The sequence below is a fragment of the Salvelinus fontinalis genome, chromosome 14 (assembly GCF_029448725.1).
Source record: "Salvelinus fontinalis isolate EN_2023a chromosome 14, ASM2944872v1, whole genome shotgun sequence".
Lineage (NCBI taxonomy): Eukaryota > Metazoa > Chordata > Actinopteri > Salmoniformes > Salmonidae > Salvelinus > Salvelinus fontinalis.
In genome coordinates, this window is record NC_074678.1 from 9,496,798 (window position 1) to 9,514,817 (window position 18,020).

General features: G+C 51.0%; 1 protein-coding gene across 3 annotated transcripts in view; it reads right to left on the reverse strand.

Moving 5' to 3' along the window:
• The window catches only part of LOC129869468 (solute carrier organic anion transporter family member 2A1-like), a 103,165-nt gene that overhangs the window by 18,693 nt on the left and 66,452 nt on the right, over positions 1–18,020 (reverse strand). The gene's annotated exons all lie outside the window — the stretch shown is intronic.

An 18,020-nucleotide genomic window follows, 5' to 3' on the forward strand; every position in this document is an offset into this window, starting at 1 on the left:
AGGGACCGGTACCAACATCAGTGACTACATCTCCTAACGTTGGTCAGAGGGACCGGTACCAACAACAGTGACTACATCTCCTAACGTTGGTCAGAGGGACCGGTACCAACAACAGTGACAACATCTCCTAACGTTGGTCAGAGGGACCGGTACCAACATCAGTGACTACATCTCCTAACGTTGGTCAGAGGGACCGGTACCAACAACAGTGACTACATCTCCTAACGTTGGTCAGAGGGACCGGTACCAACAACAGTGACTACATCTCCTAACGTTGGTCAGAGGGACCGGTACCAACATCAGTGACTACATCTCCTAACGATGGTCAGAGGGACCGGTACCAACAACAGTGACTACATCTCCTAACGTTGGTCAGAGGGACCGATACCAACATCAGTGACTACATCTCCTAACGTTGGTCAGAGGGACCGGTACCAACATCAGTGACAACATCTCCTAACGTTGGTCAGAGGGACCGGTACCAACAACAGTGACTACATCTCCTAACGTTGGTCAGAGGGACCGGTACCAACAACAGTGACAACATCTCCTAACGTTGGTCAGAGGGACCGGTACCAACAACAGTGACTACATCTCCTAACGTTGGTCAGAGGGACCGGTACCAACAACAGTGACAACATCTCCTAACGATGGTCAGAGGGACCGGTACCAACAACAGTGACTACATCTCCTAACGTTGGTAAGAGGGACCGGTACCAACAACAGTGACAACATCTCCTAACGATGGTCAGAGGGACCGGTACCAACAACAGTGACAACATCTCCTAACGTTGGTCAGAGGGACCGGTACCAACATCAGTGACTACATCTCCTAACGTTGGTCAGAGGGACCGGTACCAACATCAGTGACTACATCTCCTAACGTTGGTCAGAGGGACCGGTACCAAACGATGGTCAGAGGGACCGGTACCAACATCAGTGACTACATCTCCTAACGTTGGTCAGAGGGACCGGTACCAAACGATGGTCAGAGGGACCGGTACCAACATCAGTGACTACATCTCCTAACGTTGGTCAGAGGGACCGGTACCAACAACAGTGACTACATCTCCTAACGTTGGTCAGAGGGACCGGTACCAACAACAGTGAGTACATCTCCTAACGTTGGTCAGAGGGACCGGTACCAACAACAGTGACTACATCTCCTAACGTTGGTCAGAGGGACCGGTACCAACAACAATGACTACATCTCCTAACGATGGTCAGAGGGACCGGTACCAACAACAATGACTACATCTCCTAACGTTGGTCAGAGGGACCGGTACCAACAACAGTGACTACATCTCCTAACGTTGGTCAGAGGGACCGGTACCAACATCAGTGACTACATCTCCTAACGTTGGTCAGAGGGACCGGTACCAACATCAGTGACTACATCTCCTAACGTTGGTCAGAGGGACCGGTACCAACAACAGTGACTACATCTCCTAACGTTGGTCAGAGGGACCGGTACCAACAACAGTGACTACATCTCCTAACGTTGGTCAGAGGGACCGGTACCAACATCAGTGACTACATCTCCTAACGATGGTCACAGGGACCGGTACCAACATCAGTGACTACATCTCCTAACGTTGGTCAGAGGGACCGGTACCAACATCAGTGACTACATCTCCTAACGTTGGTCAGAGGGACCGGTACCAACATCAGTGACTACATCTCCTAACGATGGTCAGAGGGACCGGTACCAACATCAGTGACTACATCTCCTAACGATGGTCAGAGGGACCGGTACCAACATCAGTGACTACATCTCCTAACGTTGGTCAGAGGGACCGGTACCAACAACAGTGACTACATCTCCTAACGTTGGTCAGAGGGACCGGTACCAACAACAGTGACTACATCTCCTAACGTTGGTCAGAGGGACCGGTACCAACAACAGTGACTACATCTCCTAACGTTGGTCAGAGGGACCGGTACCAACAACAGTGACTACATCTCCTAACGTTGGTCAGAGGGACCGGTACCAACATCAGTGACTACATCTCCTAACGATGGTCAGAGGGACCGGTACCAACAACAGTGACTACATCTCCTAACGTTGGTCAGAGGGACCGGTACCAACAACAGTGACTACATCTCCTAACGATGGTCAGAGGGACCGGTACCAACAACAGTGACTACATCTCCTAACGTTGGTCAGAGGGACCGGTACCAACAACAGTGACTACATCTCCTAACGATGGTCACAGGGACCGGTACCAACAACAGTGACTACATCTCCTAACGTTGGTCAGAGGGACCGGTACCAACATCAGTGACTACATCTCCTAACGATGGTCAGAGGGACCGGTACCAACAACAGTGACTACATCTCCTAACGTTGGTCAGAGGGACCGGTACCAACAACAGTGACTACATCTCCTAACGTTGGTCAGAGGGACCGGTACCAACATCAGTGACTACATCTCCTAACGATGGTCAGAGGGACCGGTACCAACATCAGTGACTACATCTCCTAACGTTGGTCAGAGGGACCGGTACCAACATCAGTGACTACATCTCCTAACGATGGTCAGAGGGACCGGTACCAACATCAGTGACTACATCTCCTAACGTTGGTCAGAGGGACCGGTACCAACATCAGTGACTACATCTCCTAACGTTGGTCAGAGGGACCGGTACCAACAACAGTGACTACATCTCCTAACGTTGGTCAGAGGGACCGGTACCAAACGTTGGTCAGAGGGACCGGTACCAACATCAGTGACTACATCTCCTAACGATGGTCAGAGGGACCGGTACCAACAACAGTGACTACATCTCCTAACGTTGGTCAGAGGGACCGGTACCAAACGTTGGTCAGAGGGACCGGTACCAACATCAGTGACTACATCTCCTAACGTTGGTCAGAGGGACCGGTACCAACAACAGTGACTACATCTCCTAACGATGGTCACAGGGACCGGTACCAACAACAGTGACTACATCTCCTAACGTTGGTCAGAGGGACCGGTACCAACATCAGTGACTACATCTCCTAACGTTGGTCAGAGGGACCGGTACCAACATCAGTGACTACATCTCCTAACGTTGGTCAGAGGGACCGGTACCAAACGATGGTCAGAGGGACCGGTACCAACATCAGTGACTACATCTCCTAACGTTGGTCAGAGGGACCGGTACCAAACGATGGTCAGAGGGACCGGTACCAACATCAGTGACTACATCTCCTAACGTTGGTCAGAGGGACCGGTACCAACAACAGTGACTACATCTCCTAACGTTGGTCAGAGGGACCGGTACCAACAACAGTGACTACATCTCCTAACGTTGGTCAGAGGGACCGGTACCAAACGATGGTCAGAGGGACCGGTACCAACATCAGTGACTACATCTCCTAACGTTGGTCAGAGGGACCGGTACCAACAACAGTGACTACATCTCCTAACGTTGGTCAGAGGGACCGGTACCAACAACAGTGAGTACATCTCCTAACGTTGGTCAGAGGGACCGGTACCAACAACAGTGACTACATCTCCTAACGTTGGTCAGAGGGACCGGTACCAACAACAATGACTACATCTCCTAACGATGGTCAGAGGGACCGGTACCAACAACAATGACTACATCTCCTAACGTTGGTCAGAGGGACCGGTACCAACAACAGTGACTACATCTCCTAACGTTGGTCAGAGGGACCGGTACCAACATCAGTGACTACATCTCCTAACGTTGGTCAGAGGGACCGGTACCAACATCAGTGACTACATCTCCTAACGTTGGTCAGAGGGACCGGTACCAACAACAGTGACTACATCTCCTAACGTTGGTCAGAGGGACCGGTACCAACAACAGTGACTACATCTCCTAACGTTGGTCAGAGGGACCGGTACCAACATCAGTGACTACATCTCCTAACGATGGTCACAGGGACCGGTACCAACATCAGTGACTACATCTCCTAACTTTGGTCAGAGGGACCGGTACCAACATCAGTGACTACATCTCCTAACGTTGGTCAGAGGGACCGGTACCAACATCAGTGACTACATCTCCTAACGATGGTCAGAGGGACCGGTACCAACATCAGTGACTACATCTCCTAACGATGGTCAGAGGGACCGGTACCAACATCAGTGACTACATCTCCTAACGTTGGTCAGAGGGACCGGTACCAACAACAGTGACTACATCTCCTAACGTTGGTCAGAGGGACCGGTACCAACAACAGTGACTACATCTCCTAACGTTGGTCAGAGGGACCGGTACCAACAACAGTGACTACATCTCCTAACGTTGGTCAGAGGGACGGGTACCAACAACAGTGACTACATCTCCTAACGTTGGTCAGAGGGACCGGTACCAACATCAGTGACTACATCTCCTAACGATGGTCAGAGGGACCGGTACCAACAACAGTGACTACATCTCCTAACGTTGGTCAGAGGGACCGGTACCAACAACAGTGACTACATCTCCTAACGATGGTCAGAGGGACCGGTACCAACAACAGTGACTACATCTCCTAACGTTGGTCAGAGGGACCGGTACCAACAACAGTGACTACATCTCCTAACGATGGTCACAGGGACCGGTACCAACAACAGTGACTACATCTCCTAACGTTGGTCAGAGGGACCGGTACCAACATCAGTGACTACATCTCCTAACGATGGTCAGAGGGACCGGTACCAACAACAGTGACTACATCTCCTAACGTTGGTCAGAGGGACCGGTACCAACAACAGTGACTACATCTCCTAACGTTGGTCAGAGGGACCGGTACCAACATCAGTGACTACATCTCCTAACGATGGTCAGAGGGACCGGTACCAACATCAGTGACTACATCTCCTAACGTTGGTCAGAGGGACCGGTACCAACATCAGTGACTACATCTCCTAACGATGGTCAGAGGGACCGGTACCAACATCAGTGACTACATCTCCTAACGTTGGTCAGAGGGACCGGTACCAACATCAGTGACTACATCTCCTAACGTTGGTCAGAGGGACCGGTACCAACAACAGTGACTACATCTCCTAACGTTGGTCAGAGGGACCGGTACCAAACGTTGGTCAGAGGGACCGGTACCAAACGTTGGTCAGAGGGACCGGTACCAACATCAGTGACTACATCTCCTAACGATGGTCAGAGGGACCGGTACCAACAACAGTGACTACATCTCCTAACGTTGGTCAGAGGGACCGGTACCAAACGTTGGTCAGAGGGACCGGTACCAACATCAGTGACTACATCTCCTAACGTTGGTCAGAGGGACCGGTACCAACAACAGTGACTACATCTCCTAACGATGGTCACAGGGACCGGTACCAACAACAGTGACTACATCTCCTAACGTTGGTCAGAGGGACCGGTACCAACATCAGTGACTACATCTCCTAACGTTGGTCAGAGGGACCGGTACCAACATCAGTGACTACATCTCCTAACGTTGGTCAGAGGGACCGGTACCAAACGATGGTCAGAGGGACCGGTACCAACATCAGTGACTACATCTCCTAACGTTGGTCAGAGGGACCGGTACCAAACGATGGTCAGAGGGACCGGTACCAACATCAGTGACTACATCTCCTAACGTTGGTCAGAGGGACCGGTACCAACAACAGTGACTACATCTCCTAACGTTGGTCAGAGGGACCGGTACCAACAACAGTGACTACATCTCCTAACGTTGGTCAGAGGGACCGGTACCAAACGATGGTCAGAGGGACCGGTACCAACATCAGTGACTACATCTCCTAACGTTGGTCAGAGGGACCGGTACCAAACGATGGTCAGAGGGACCGGTACCAACATCAGTGACTACATCTCCTAACGTTGGTCAGAGGGACCGGTACCAAACGATGGTCAGAGGGACCGGTACCAACATCAGTGACTACATCTCCTAACGTTGGTCAGAGGGACCGGTACCAACAACAGTGACTACATCTCCTAACGTTGGTCAGAGGGACCGGTACCAACAACAGTGACTACATCTCCTAACGTTGGTCAGAGGGACCGGTACCAACATCAGTGACTACATCTCCTAACGTTGGTCAGAGGGACCGGTACCAACATCAGTGACTACATCTCCTAACGTTGGTCAGAGGGACCGGTACCAAACGATGGTCAGAGGGACCGGTACCAACATCAGTGACTACATCTCCTAACGTTGGTCAGAGGGACCGGTACCAAACGATGGTCAGAGGGACCGGTACCAACAACAGTGAGTACATCTCCTAACGTTGGTCAGAGGGACCGGTACCAACAACAGTGACTACATCTCCTAACGTTGGTCAGAGGGACCGGTACCAACAACAATGACTACATCTCCTAACGATGGTCAGAGGGACCGGTACCAACAACAATGACTACATCTCCTAACGTTGGTCAGAGGGACCGGTACCAACAACAATGACTACATCTCCTAACGTTGGTCAGAGGGACCGGTACCAACAACAGTGACTACATCTCCTAACGTTGGTCAGAGGGACCGGTACCAACAACAGTGACTACATCTCCTAACGTTGGTCAGAGGGACCGGTACCAACATCAGTGACTACATCTCCTAACGTTGGTCAGAGGGACCGGTACCAACAACAATGACTACATCTCCTAACGTTGGTCAGAGGGACCGGTACCAACAACAATGACTACATCTCCTAACGTTGGTCAGAGGGACCGGTACCAACATCAGTGACTACATCTCCTAACGATGGTCACAGGGACCGGTACCAACATCAGTGACTACATCTCCTAACGTTGGTCAGAGGGACCGGTACCAACATCAGTGACTACATCTCCTAACGTTGGTCAGAGGGACCGGTACCAACATCAGTGACTACATCTCCTAACGATGGTCAGAGGGACCGGTACCAACATCAGTGACTACATCTCCTAACGATGGTCAGAGGGACCGGTACCAACATCAGTGACTACATCTCCTAACGTTGGTCAGAGGGACCGGTACCAACAACAGTGACTACATCTCCTAACGTTGGTCAGAGGGACCGGTACCAACAACAGTGACTACATCTCCTAACGTTGGTCAGAGGGACCGGTACCAACAACAGTGACTACATCTCCTAACGTTGGTCAGAGGGACCGGTACCAACAACAGTGACTACATCTCCTAACGTTGGTCAGAGGGACCGGTACCAACATCAGTGACTACATCTCCTAACGATGGTCAGAGGGACCGGTACCAACAACAGTGACTACATCTCCTAACGTTGGTCAGAGGGACCGGTACCAACAACAGTGACTACATCTCCTAACGATGGTCAGAGGGACCGGTACCAACAACAGTGACTACATCTCCTAACGTTGGTCAGAGGGACCGGTACCAACAACAGTGACTACATCTCCTAACGATGGTCACAGGGACCGGTACCAACAACAGTGACTACATCTCCTAACGTTGGTCAGAGGGACCGGTACCAACATCAGTGACTACATCTCCTAACGATGGTCAGAGGGACCGGTACCAACAACAGTGACTACATCTCCTAACGTTGGTCAGAGGGACCGGTACCAACATCAGTGACTACATCTCCTAACGTTGGTCAGAGGGACCGGTACCAACATCAGTGACTACATCTCCTAACGTTGGTCAGAGGGACCGGTACCAACAACAGTGACTACATCTCCTAACGATGGTCAGAGGGACCGGTACCAACATCAGTGACTACATCTCCTAACGTTGGTCAGAGGGACCGGTACCAACATCAGTGACTACATCTCCTAACGATGGTCAGAGGGACCGGTACCAACATCAGTGACTACATCTCCTAACGATGGTCAGAGGGACCGGTACCAACATCAGTGACTACATCTCCTAACGTTGGTCAGAGGGACCGGTACCAACATCAGTGACTACATCTCCTAACGTTGGTCAGAGGGACCGGTACCAACATCAGTGACTACATCTCCTAACGATGGTCAGAGGGACCGGTACCAACATCAGTGACTACATCTCCTAACGTTGGTCAGAGGGACCGGTACCAACATCAGTGACTACATCTCCTAACGATGGTCAGAGGGACCGGTACCAACATCAGTGACTACATCTCCTAACGTTGGTCAGAGGGACCGGTACCAACATCAGTGACTACATCTCCTAACGTTGGTCAGAGGGACCGGTACCAAACGTTGGTCAGAGGGACCGGTACCAACATCAGTGACTACATCTCCTAACGATGGTCAGAGGGACCGGTACCAACAACAGTGACTACATCTCCTAACGATGGTCAGAGGGACCGGTACCAACAACAGTGACTACATCTCCAAACGTTGGTCAGAGGGACCGGTACCAACAACAGTGACTACATCTCCTAACGTTGGTCAGAGGGACCGGTACCAACATCAGTGACTACATCTCCTAACGTTGGTCAGAGGGACCGGTACCAACATCAGTGACTACATCTCCTAACGATGGTCAGAGGGACCGGTACCAACATCAGTGACTACATCTCCTAACGTTGGTCAGAGGGACCGGTACCAACATCAGTGACTACATCTCCTAACGTTGGTCAGAGGGACCGGTACCAAACGTTGGTCAGAGGGACCGGTACCAACATCAGTGACTACATCTCCTAACGTTGGTCAGAGGGACCGGTACCAAACGTTGGTCAGAGGGACCGGTACCAACATCAGTGACTACATCTCCTAACGTTGGTCAGAGGGACCGGTACCAAACGATGGTCAGAGGGACCGGTACCAACAACAGTGACTACATCTCCTAACGTTGGTCAGAGGGACCGGTACCAACATCAGTGACAACATCTCCTAACGTTGGTCAGAGGGACCGGTACCAACAACAGTGACTACATCTCCTAACGTTGGTCAGAGGGACCGGTACCAACAACAGTGACAACATCTCCTAACGTTGGTCAGAGGGACCGGTACCAACAACAGTGACTACATCTCCTAACGTTGGTCAGAGGGACCGGTACCAACAACAGTGACAACATCTCCTAACGATGGTCAGAGGGACCGGTACCAACAACAGTGACTACATCTCCTAACGTTGGTAAGAGGGACCGGTACCAACAACAGTGACAACATCTCCTAACGATGGTCAGAGGTAACGGTACCAACAACAGTGACAACATCTCCTAACGTTGGTCAGAGGGACCGGTACCAACATCAGTGACTACATCTCCTAACGTTGGTCAGAGGGACCGGTACCAACATCAGTGACTACATCTCCTAACGTTGGTCAGAGGGACCGGTACCAAACGATGGTCAGAGGGACCGGTACCAACAACAGTGACTACATCTCCTAACGTTGGTCAGAGGGACCGGTACCAACAACAGTGACTACATCTCCTAACGTTGGTCAGAGGGACCGGTACCAACAACAGTGACTACATCTCCTAACGTTGGTCAGAGGGACCGGTACCAACATCAGTGACTACATCTCCTAACGTTGGTCAGAGGGACCGGTACCAACATCAGTGACTACATCTCCTAACGTTGGTCAGAGGGACCGGTACCAAACGATGGTCAGAGGGACCGGTACCAACATCAGTGACTACATCTCCTAACGTTGGTCAGAGGGACCGGTACCAAACGATGGTCAGAGGGACCGGTACCAACATCAGTGACTACATCTCCTAACGTTGGTCAGAGGGACCGGTACCAACAACAGTGACTACATCTCCTAACGTTGGTCAGAGGGACCGGTACCAACAACAGTGAGTACATCTCCTAACGTTGGTCAGAGGGACCGGTACCAACAACAGTGACTACATCTCCTAACGTTGGTCAGAGGGACCGGTACCAACAACAATGACTACATCTCCTAACGATGGTCAGAGGGACCGGTACCAACAACAATGACTACATCTCCTAACGTTGGTCAGAGGGACCGGTACCAACAACAGTGACTACATCTCCTAACGTTGGTCAGAGGGACCGGTACCAACATCAGTGACTACATCTCCTAACGTTGGTCAGAGGGACCGGTACCAACATCAGTGACTACATCTCCTAACGTTGGTCAGAGGGACCGGTACCAACAACAGTGACTACATCTCCTAACGTTGGTCAGAGGGACCGGTACCAACAACAGTGACTACATCTCCTAACGTTGGTCAGAGGGACCGGTACCAACATCAGTGACTACATCTCCTAACGATGGTCACAGGGACCGGTACCAACATCAGTGACTACATCTCCTAACGTTGGTCAGAGGGACCGGTACCAACATCAGTGACTACATCTCCTAACGTTGGTCAGAGGGACCGGTACCAACATCAGTGACTACATCTCCTAACGATGGTCAGAGGGACCGGTACCAACATCAGTGACTACATCTCCTAACGATGGTCAGAGGGACCGGTACCAACATCAGTGACTACATCTCCTAACGTTGGTCAGAGGGACCGGTACCAACAACAGTGACTACATCTCCTAACGTTGGTCAGAGGGACCGGTACCAACAACAGTGACTACATCTCCTAACGTTGGTCAGAGGGACCGGTACCAACATCAGTGACTACATCTCCTAACGATGGTCAGAGGGACCGGTACCAACATCAGTGACTACATCTCCTAACGTTGGTCAGAGGGACCGGTACCAACATCAGTGACTACATCTCCTAACGATGGTCAGAGGGACCGGTACCAACATCAGTGACTACATCTCCTAACGTTGGTCAGAGGGACCGGTACCAACATCAGTGACTACATCTCCTAACGTTGGTCAGAGGGACCGGTACCAAACGTTGGTCAGAGGGACCGGTACCAACATCAGTGACTACATCTCCTAACGATGGTCAGAGGGACCGGTACCAACAACAGTGACTACATCTCCTAACGATGGTCAGAGGGACCGGTACCAACAACAGTGACTACATCTCCAAACGTTGGTCAGAGGGACCGGTACCAACAACAGTGACTACATCTCCTAACGTTGGTCAGAGGGACCGGTACCAACATCAGTGACTACATCTCCTAACGTTGGTCAGAGGGACCGGTACCAACATCAGTGACTACATCTCCTAACGATGGTCAGAGGGACCGGTACCAACATCAGTGACTACATCTCCTAACGTTGGTCAGAGGGACCGGTACCAACATCAGTGACTACATCTCCTAACGTTGGTCAGAGGGACCGGTACCAAACGTTGGTCAGAGGGACCGGTACCAACATCAGTGACTACATCTCCTAACGTTGGTCAGAGGGACCGGTACCAAACGTTGGTCAGAGGGACCGGTACCAACATCAGTGACTACATCTCCTAACGTTGGTCAGAGGGACCGGTACCAAACGATGGTCAGAGGGACCGGTACCAACAACAGTGACTACATCTCCTAACGTTGGTCAGAGGGACCGGTACCAACATCAGTGACAACATCTCCTAACGTTGGTCAGAGGGACCGGTACCAACAACAGTGACTACATCTCCTAACGTTGGTCAGAGGGACCGGTACCAACAACAGTGACAACATCTCCTAACGTTGGTCAGAGGGACCGGTACCAACAACAGTGACTACATCTCCTAACGTTGGTCAGAGGGACCGGTACCAACAACAGTGACAACATCTCCTAACGATGGTCAGAGGGACCGGTACCAACAACAGTGACTACATCTCCTAACGTTGGTAAGAGGGACCGGTACCAACAACAGTGACAACATCTCCTAACGATGGTCAGAGGTAACGGTACCAACAACAGTGACAACATCTCCTAACGTTGGTCAGAGGGACCGGTACCAACATCAGTGACTACATCTCCTAACGTTGGTCAGAGGGACCGGTACCAACATCAGTGACTACATCTCCTAACGTTGGTCAGAGGGACCGGTACCAAACGATGGTCAGAGGGACCGGTACCAACAACAGTGACTACATCTCCTAACGTTGGTCAGAGGGACCGGTACCAACAACAGTGACTACATCTCCTAACGTTGGTCAGAGGGACCGGTACCAACAACAGTGACTACATCTCCTAACGTTGGTCAGAGGGACCGGTACCAACATCAGTGACTACATCTCCTAACGTTGGTCAGAGGGACCGGTACCAACATCAGTGACTACATCTCCTAACGTTGGTCAGAGGGACCGGTACCAAACGATGGTCAGAGGGACCGGTACCAACATCAGTGACTACATCTCCTAACGTTGGTCAGAGGGACCGGTACCAAACGATGGTCAGAGGGACCGGTACCAACATCAGTGACTACATCTCCTAACGTTGGTCAGAGGGACCGGTACCAACAACAGTGACTACATCTCCTAACGTTGGTCAGAGGGACCGGTACCAACAACAGTGAGTACATCTCCTAACGTTGGTCAGAGGGACCGGTACCAACAACAGTGACTACATCTCCTAACGTTGGTCAGAGGGACCGGTACCAACAACAATGACTACATCTCCTAACGATGGTCAGAGGGACCGGTACCAACAACAATGACTACATCTCCTAACGTTGGTCAGAGGGACCGGTACCAACAACAGTGACTACATCTCCTAACGTTGGTCAGAGGGACCGGTACCAACATCAGTGACTACATCTCCTAACGTTGGTCAGAGGGACCGGTACCAACATCAGTGACTACATCTCCTAACGTTGGTCAGAGGGACCGGTACCAACAACAGTGACTACATCTCCTAACGTTGGTCAGAGGGACCGGTACCAACAACAGTGACTACATCTCCTAACGTTGGTCAGAGGGACCGGTACCAACATCAGTGACTACATCTCCTAACGATGGTCACAGGGACCGGTACCAACATCAGTGACTACATCTCCTAACGTTGGTCAGAGGGACCGGTACCAACATCAGTGACTACATCTCCTAACGTTGGTCAGAGGGACCGGTACCAACATCAGTGACTACATCTCCTAACGATGGTCAGAGGGACCGGTACCAACATCAGTGACTACATCTCCTAACGATGGTCAGAGGGACCGGTACCAACATCAGTGACTACATCTCCTAACGTTGGTCAGAGGGACCGGTACCAACAACAGTGACTACATCTCCTAACGTTGGTCAGAGGGACCGGTACCAACAACAGTGACTACATCTCCTAACGTTGGTCAGAGGGACCGGTACCAACAACAGTGACTACATCTCCTAACGTTGGTCAGAGGGACCGGTACCAACAACAGTGACTACATCTCCTAACGTTGGTCAGAGGGACCGGTACCAACATCAGTGACTACATCTCCTAACGATGGTCAGAGGGACCGGTACCAACAACAGTGACTACATCTCCTAACGTTGGTCAGAGGGACCGGTACCAACATCAGTGACTACATCTCCTAACGTTGGTCAGAGGGACCGGTACCAACAACAGTGACTACATCTACTAACGTTGGTCAGAGGGACCGGTACCAAACGATGGTCAGAGGGACCGGTACCAACATCAGTGACTACATCTCCTAACGTTGGTCAGAGGGACCGGTACCAACATCAGTGACAACATCTCCTAACGATGGTCAGAGGGACCGGTACCAACATCAGTGACTACATCTCCTAACGTTGGTCAGAGGGACCGGTACCAACAACAGTGACTACATCTCCTAACGATGGTCAGAGGGACCGGTACCAACAACAGTGACTACATCTCCTAACGTTGGTCAGAGGGACCGGTACCAACAACAGTGACTACATCTCCTAACGATGGTCACAGGGACCGGTACCAACAACAGTGACTACATCTCCTAACGTTGGTCAGAGGGACCGGTACCAACATCAGTGACTACATCTCCTAACGATGGTCAGAGGGACCGGTACCAACAACAGTGACTACATCTCCTAACGTTGGTCAGAGGGACCGGTACCAACAACAGTGACTACATCTCCTAACGTTGGTCAGAGGGACCGGTACCAACATCAGTGACTACATCTCCTAACGATGGTCAGAGGGACCGGTACCAACATCAGTGACTACATCTCCTAACGTTGGTCAGAGGGACCGGTACCAACATCAGTGACTACATCTCCTAACGATGGTCAGAGGGACCGGTACCAACATCAGTGACTACATCTCCTAACGTTGGTCAGAGGGACCGGTACCAACATCAGTGACTACATCTCCTAACGTTGGTCAGAGGGACCGGTACCAACAACAGTGACTACATCTCCTAACGTTGGTCAGAGGGACCGGTACCAAACGTTGGTCAGAGGGACCGGTACCAAACGTTGGTCAGAGGGACCGGTACCAACATCAGTGACTACATCTCCTAACGATGGTCAGAGGGACCGGTACCAACAACAGTGACTACATCTCCTAACGTTGGTCAGAGGGACCGGTACCAAACGTTGGTCAGAGGGACCGGTACCAACATCAGTGACTACATCTCCTAACGTTGGTCAGAGGGACCGGTACCAACAACAGTGACTACATCTCCTAACGATGGTCACAGGGACCGGTACCAACAACAGTGACTACATCTCCTAACGTTGGTCAGAGGGACCGGTACCAACATCAGTGACTACATCTCCTAACGTTGGTCAGAGGGACCGGTACCAACATCAGTGACTACATCTCCTAACGTTGGTCAGAGGGACCGGTACCAAACGATGGTCAGAGGGACCGGTACCAACATCAGTGACTACATCTCCTAACGTTGGTCAGAGGGACCGGTACCAAACGAAGGTCAGAGGGACCGGTACCAACATCAGTGACTACATCTCCTAACGTTGGTCAGAGGGACCGGTACCAACAACAGTGACTACATCTCCTAACGTTGGTCAGAGGGACCGGTACCAACAACAGTGACTACATCTCCTAACATTGGTCAGAGGGACCGGTACCAAACGATGGTCAGAGGGACCGGTACCAACATCAGTGACTACATCTCCTAACGTTGGTCAGAGGGACCGGTACCAACAACAGTGACTACATCTCCTAACGTTGGTCAGAGGGACCGGTACCAACAACAGTGAGTACATCTCCTAACGTTGGTCAGAGGGACCGGTACCAACAACAGTGACTACATCTCCTAACGTTGGTCAGAGGGACCGGTACCAACAACAATGACTACATCTCCTAACGATGGTCAGAGGGACCGGTACCAACAACAATGACTACATCTCCTAACGTTGGTCAGAGGGACCGGTACCAACAACAGTGACTACATCTCCTAACGTTGGTCAGAGGGACCGGTACCAACATCAGTGACTACATCTCCTAACGTTGGTCAGAGGGACCGGTACCAACATCAGTGACTACATCTCCTAACGTTGGTCAGAGGGACCGGTACCAACAACAGTGACTACATCTCCTGTCTTTTCTGTCTTTTCTGTCTTTTTTCCGACATCCGGTTTGGGGCGAGCGGTCGCATTTGCATTCGCTCTGCATTCGCTCTGCAGGTAGTATAACTTTTATAACTTTTCATTACATTTCATTATAGTACAACGATTTAATTTGTCCAACCTTAGCAATTTCTTCTTAACTAGCTACATAGCCGTCTGTGTATCAAAGATAACTGCGTAATTATCGTATTTCGTCGTCTCGTTGTCCACTGCTATCTGCCCAGCAGCTAGCAAACGTCCACCGTCTACCGAATAGTAGTATAACTTTTCATTACATTTCATTATAGTACAACGGTCTGATTTTCATTTTCATTACAGTACAACGGTTTGATTTGTTTGATCTTAGCTAGCTACATAGCCGTCTTTTATCAAACATAATTGCGTCGTTATTGAGGTTCGCTAGCGAGCTATTTTCGTTCGAAATTAACGCAACGTAGCCAACACTGCTAGCTAGCCAGCTTGCCACCGAAGAGCATTGTAGAAACGATTACAATACAACGGAACGACTTGTTTTGTGTAGTGTTAGCTAGCTACATAGTTTTCTTTGCTAGCTTTGTATCTAAGATAATTGTGTAACTCTGAGTAATTATCGGTTAGCTAGCCAGCTAGTTTCGCCTGCCGCGCTGCCGTCCTCCTACCTAGCCAACACTGCTAGCTAACACTGCTAGCTAGCCAACTTCTACCGAATAGCAGCACTGTAGAAACTTACATTACAACGGAACGACTTGATTAGCGTAGTGTTAGCTAGTTGTCTTTGCTGTCCTTGTATCCATGATAATTGTGTAGTTTAGAGAAACTTAGAGAAACTGTCGAGGTCACCTAGCCAGCTTCACTTTCAACAACGCAGCTACTGCTAGCCAGGCTACTTCACCAGCCAGCAGTACTATATCATTTTAGTCAATAAGATTTTTAATTTATTGATTTTTTGCTACGTAAGCTTAACTTTCTGAACATTCGAGACGTGTAGCCCACTTGTCATTCTAATCCCCTTTGCTTTAGCGTAGCCTCTTCTGTAGCCTGTCAAATATGTGTCTGTCTATCCCTGTTCTCTCCTCTCTGCACAGACCATACAAACGCCTCACACCGCGTGGCCGCGCCCACCCTAACCTGGTGGTCCCAGCCCGCACGACCCACGTGGAGTTCCAGGTCTCCGGTAGCCTCTGGAACTGCCGATCCGCGGCCAACAAGGCAGAGCTCATCTCAGCCTATGCGTCCCTCCAGTCCCTCGACTTCTTGGCACTGACGGAAACATGGCTCACCACAGATAACACTGCTACTCCTACTGCTCTCTCTTCGTCTGCCCACGTGTTCTCGCACACCCCGAGAGCTTCTGGTCAGCGGGGTGGTGGCACCGGGATCCTCATCTCTCCCAAGTGGTCATTCTCTCTTTCTCCCCTTACCCATCTGTCTATCGCCTCCTTTGAATTCCATGCTGTCACAGTTACCAGCCCTTTCAAGCTTAACATCCTTATCATTTATCGCCCTCCAGGTTCCCTTGGAGAGTTCATCAATGAGCTTGATGCCTTGATAAGCTCCTTTCCTGAGGACGGCTCACCTCTCACAGTTCTGGGTGACTTTAACCTCCCCATGTCTACCTTTGACTCATTCCTCTCCGCCTCCTTCTTTCCACTCCTCTCCTCTTTTGACCTCACCCTCTCACCTTCCCCCCCTACTCACAAGGCAGGCAATACGCTTGACCTCATCTTTACTAGATGCTGTTCTTCCACTAACCTCATTGCAACTCCCCTCCAAGTCTCCGACCACTACCTTGTATCCTTTTCCCTCTCGCTCTCATCCAACACTTCCCACACTGCCCCTACTCGGATGGTATCGCGCCGTCCCAACCTTCGCTCTCTCTCCCCCGCTACTCTCTCCTCTTCCATCCTATCATCTCTTCCCTCTGCCCAAACCTTCTCCAACCTATCTCCTGATTCTGCCTCCTCAACCCTCCTCTCCTCCCTTTCTGCATCCTTTGACTCTCTATGTCCCCTATCCTCCAGGCCGGCTCGGTCCTCCCCTCCCGCTCCGTGGCTCGACGACTCATTGCGAGCTCACAGAACAGGGCTCCGGGCAGCCGAGCGGAAATGGAGGAAAACTCGCCTCCCTGCGGACCTGGCATCCTTTCACTCCCTCCTCTCTACATTTTCCTCTTCTGTCTCTGCTGCTAAAGCCACTTTCTACCACTCTAAATTCCAAGCATCTGCCTCTAACCCTAGGAAGCTCTTTGCCACCTTCTCCTCCCTCCTGAATCCTCCTCCCCCTCCCCCCCCCTCCTCCCTCTCTGCAGACGACTTCGTCAACCATTTTGAAAAGAAGGTCGACGACATCCGATCCTCGTTTGCTAAGTCAAACGACACCGCTGGTTCTGCTTACACTGCCCTACCCTGTGCTTTGACCTCTTTCTCTCCTCTCTCTCCAGATGAAATCTCGCGTCTTGTGACGGCCGGCCGCCCAACAACCTGCCCGCTTGACCCTATCCCCTCCTCTCTTCTCCAGACCATTTCCGGAGACCTTCTCCCTTACCTCACCTCGCTCATCAACTCATCCCTGACCGCTGGCTACGTCCCTTCCGTCTTCAAGAGAGCGAGAGTTGCACCCCTTCTGAAAAAACCTACACTCGATCCCTCCGATGTCAACAACTACAGACCAGTATCCCTTCTTTCTTTTCTCTCCAAAACTCTTGAACGTGCCGTCCTTGGCCAGCTCTCCTGCTATCTCTCTCAGAATGACCTTCTTGATCCAAATCAGTCAGGTTTCAAGACTAGTCACTCAAC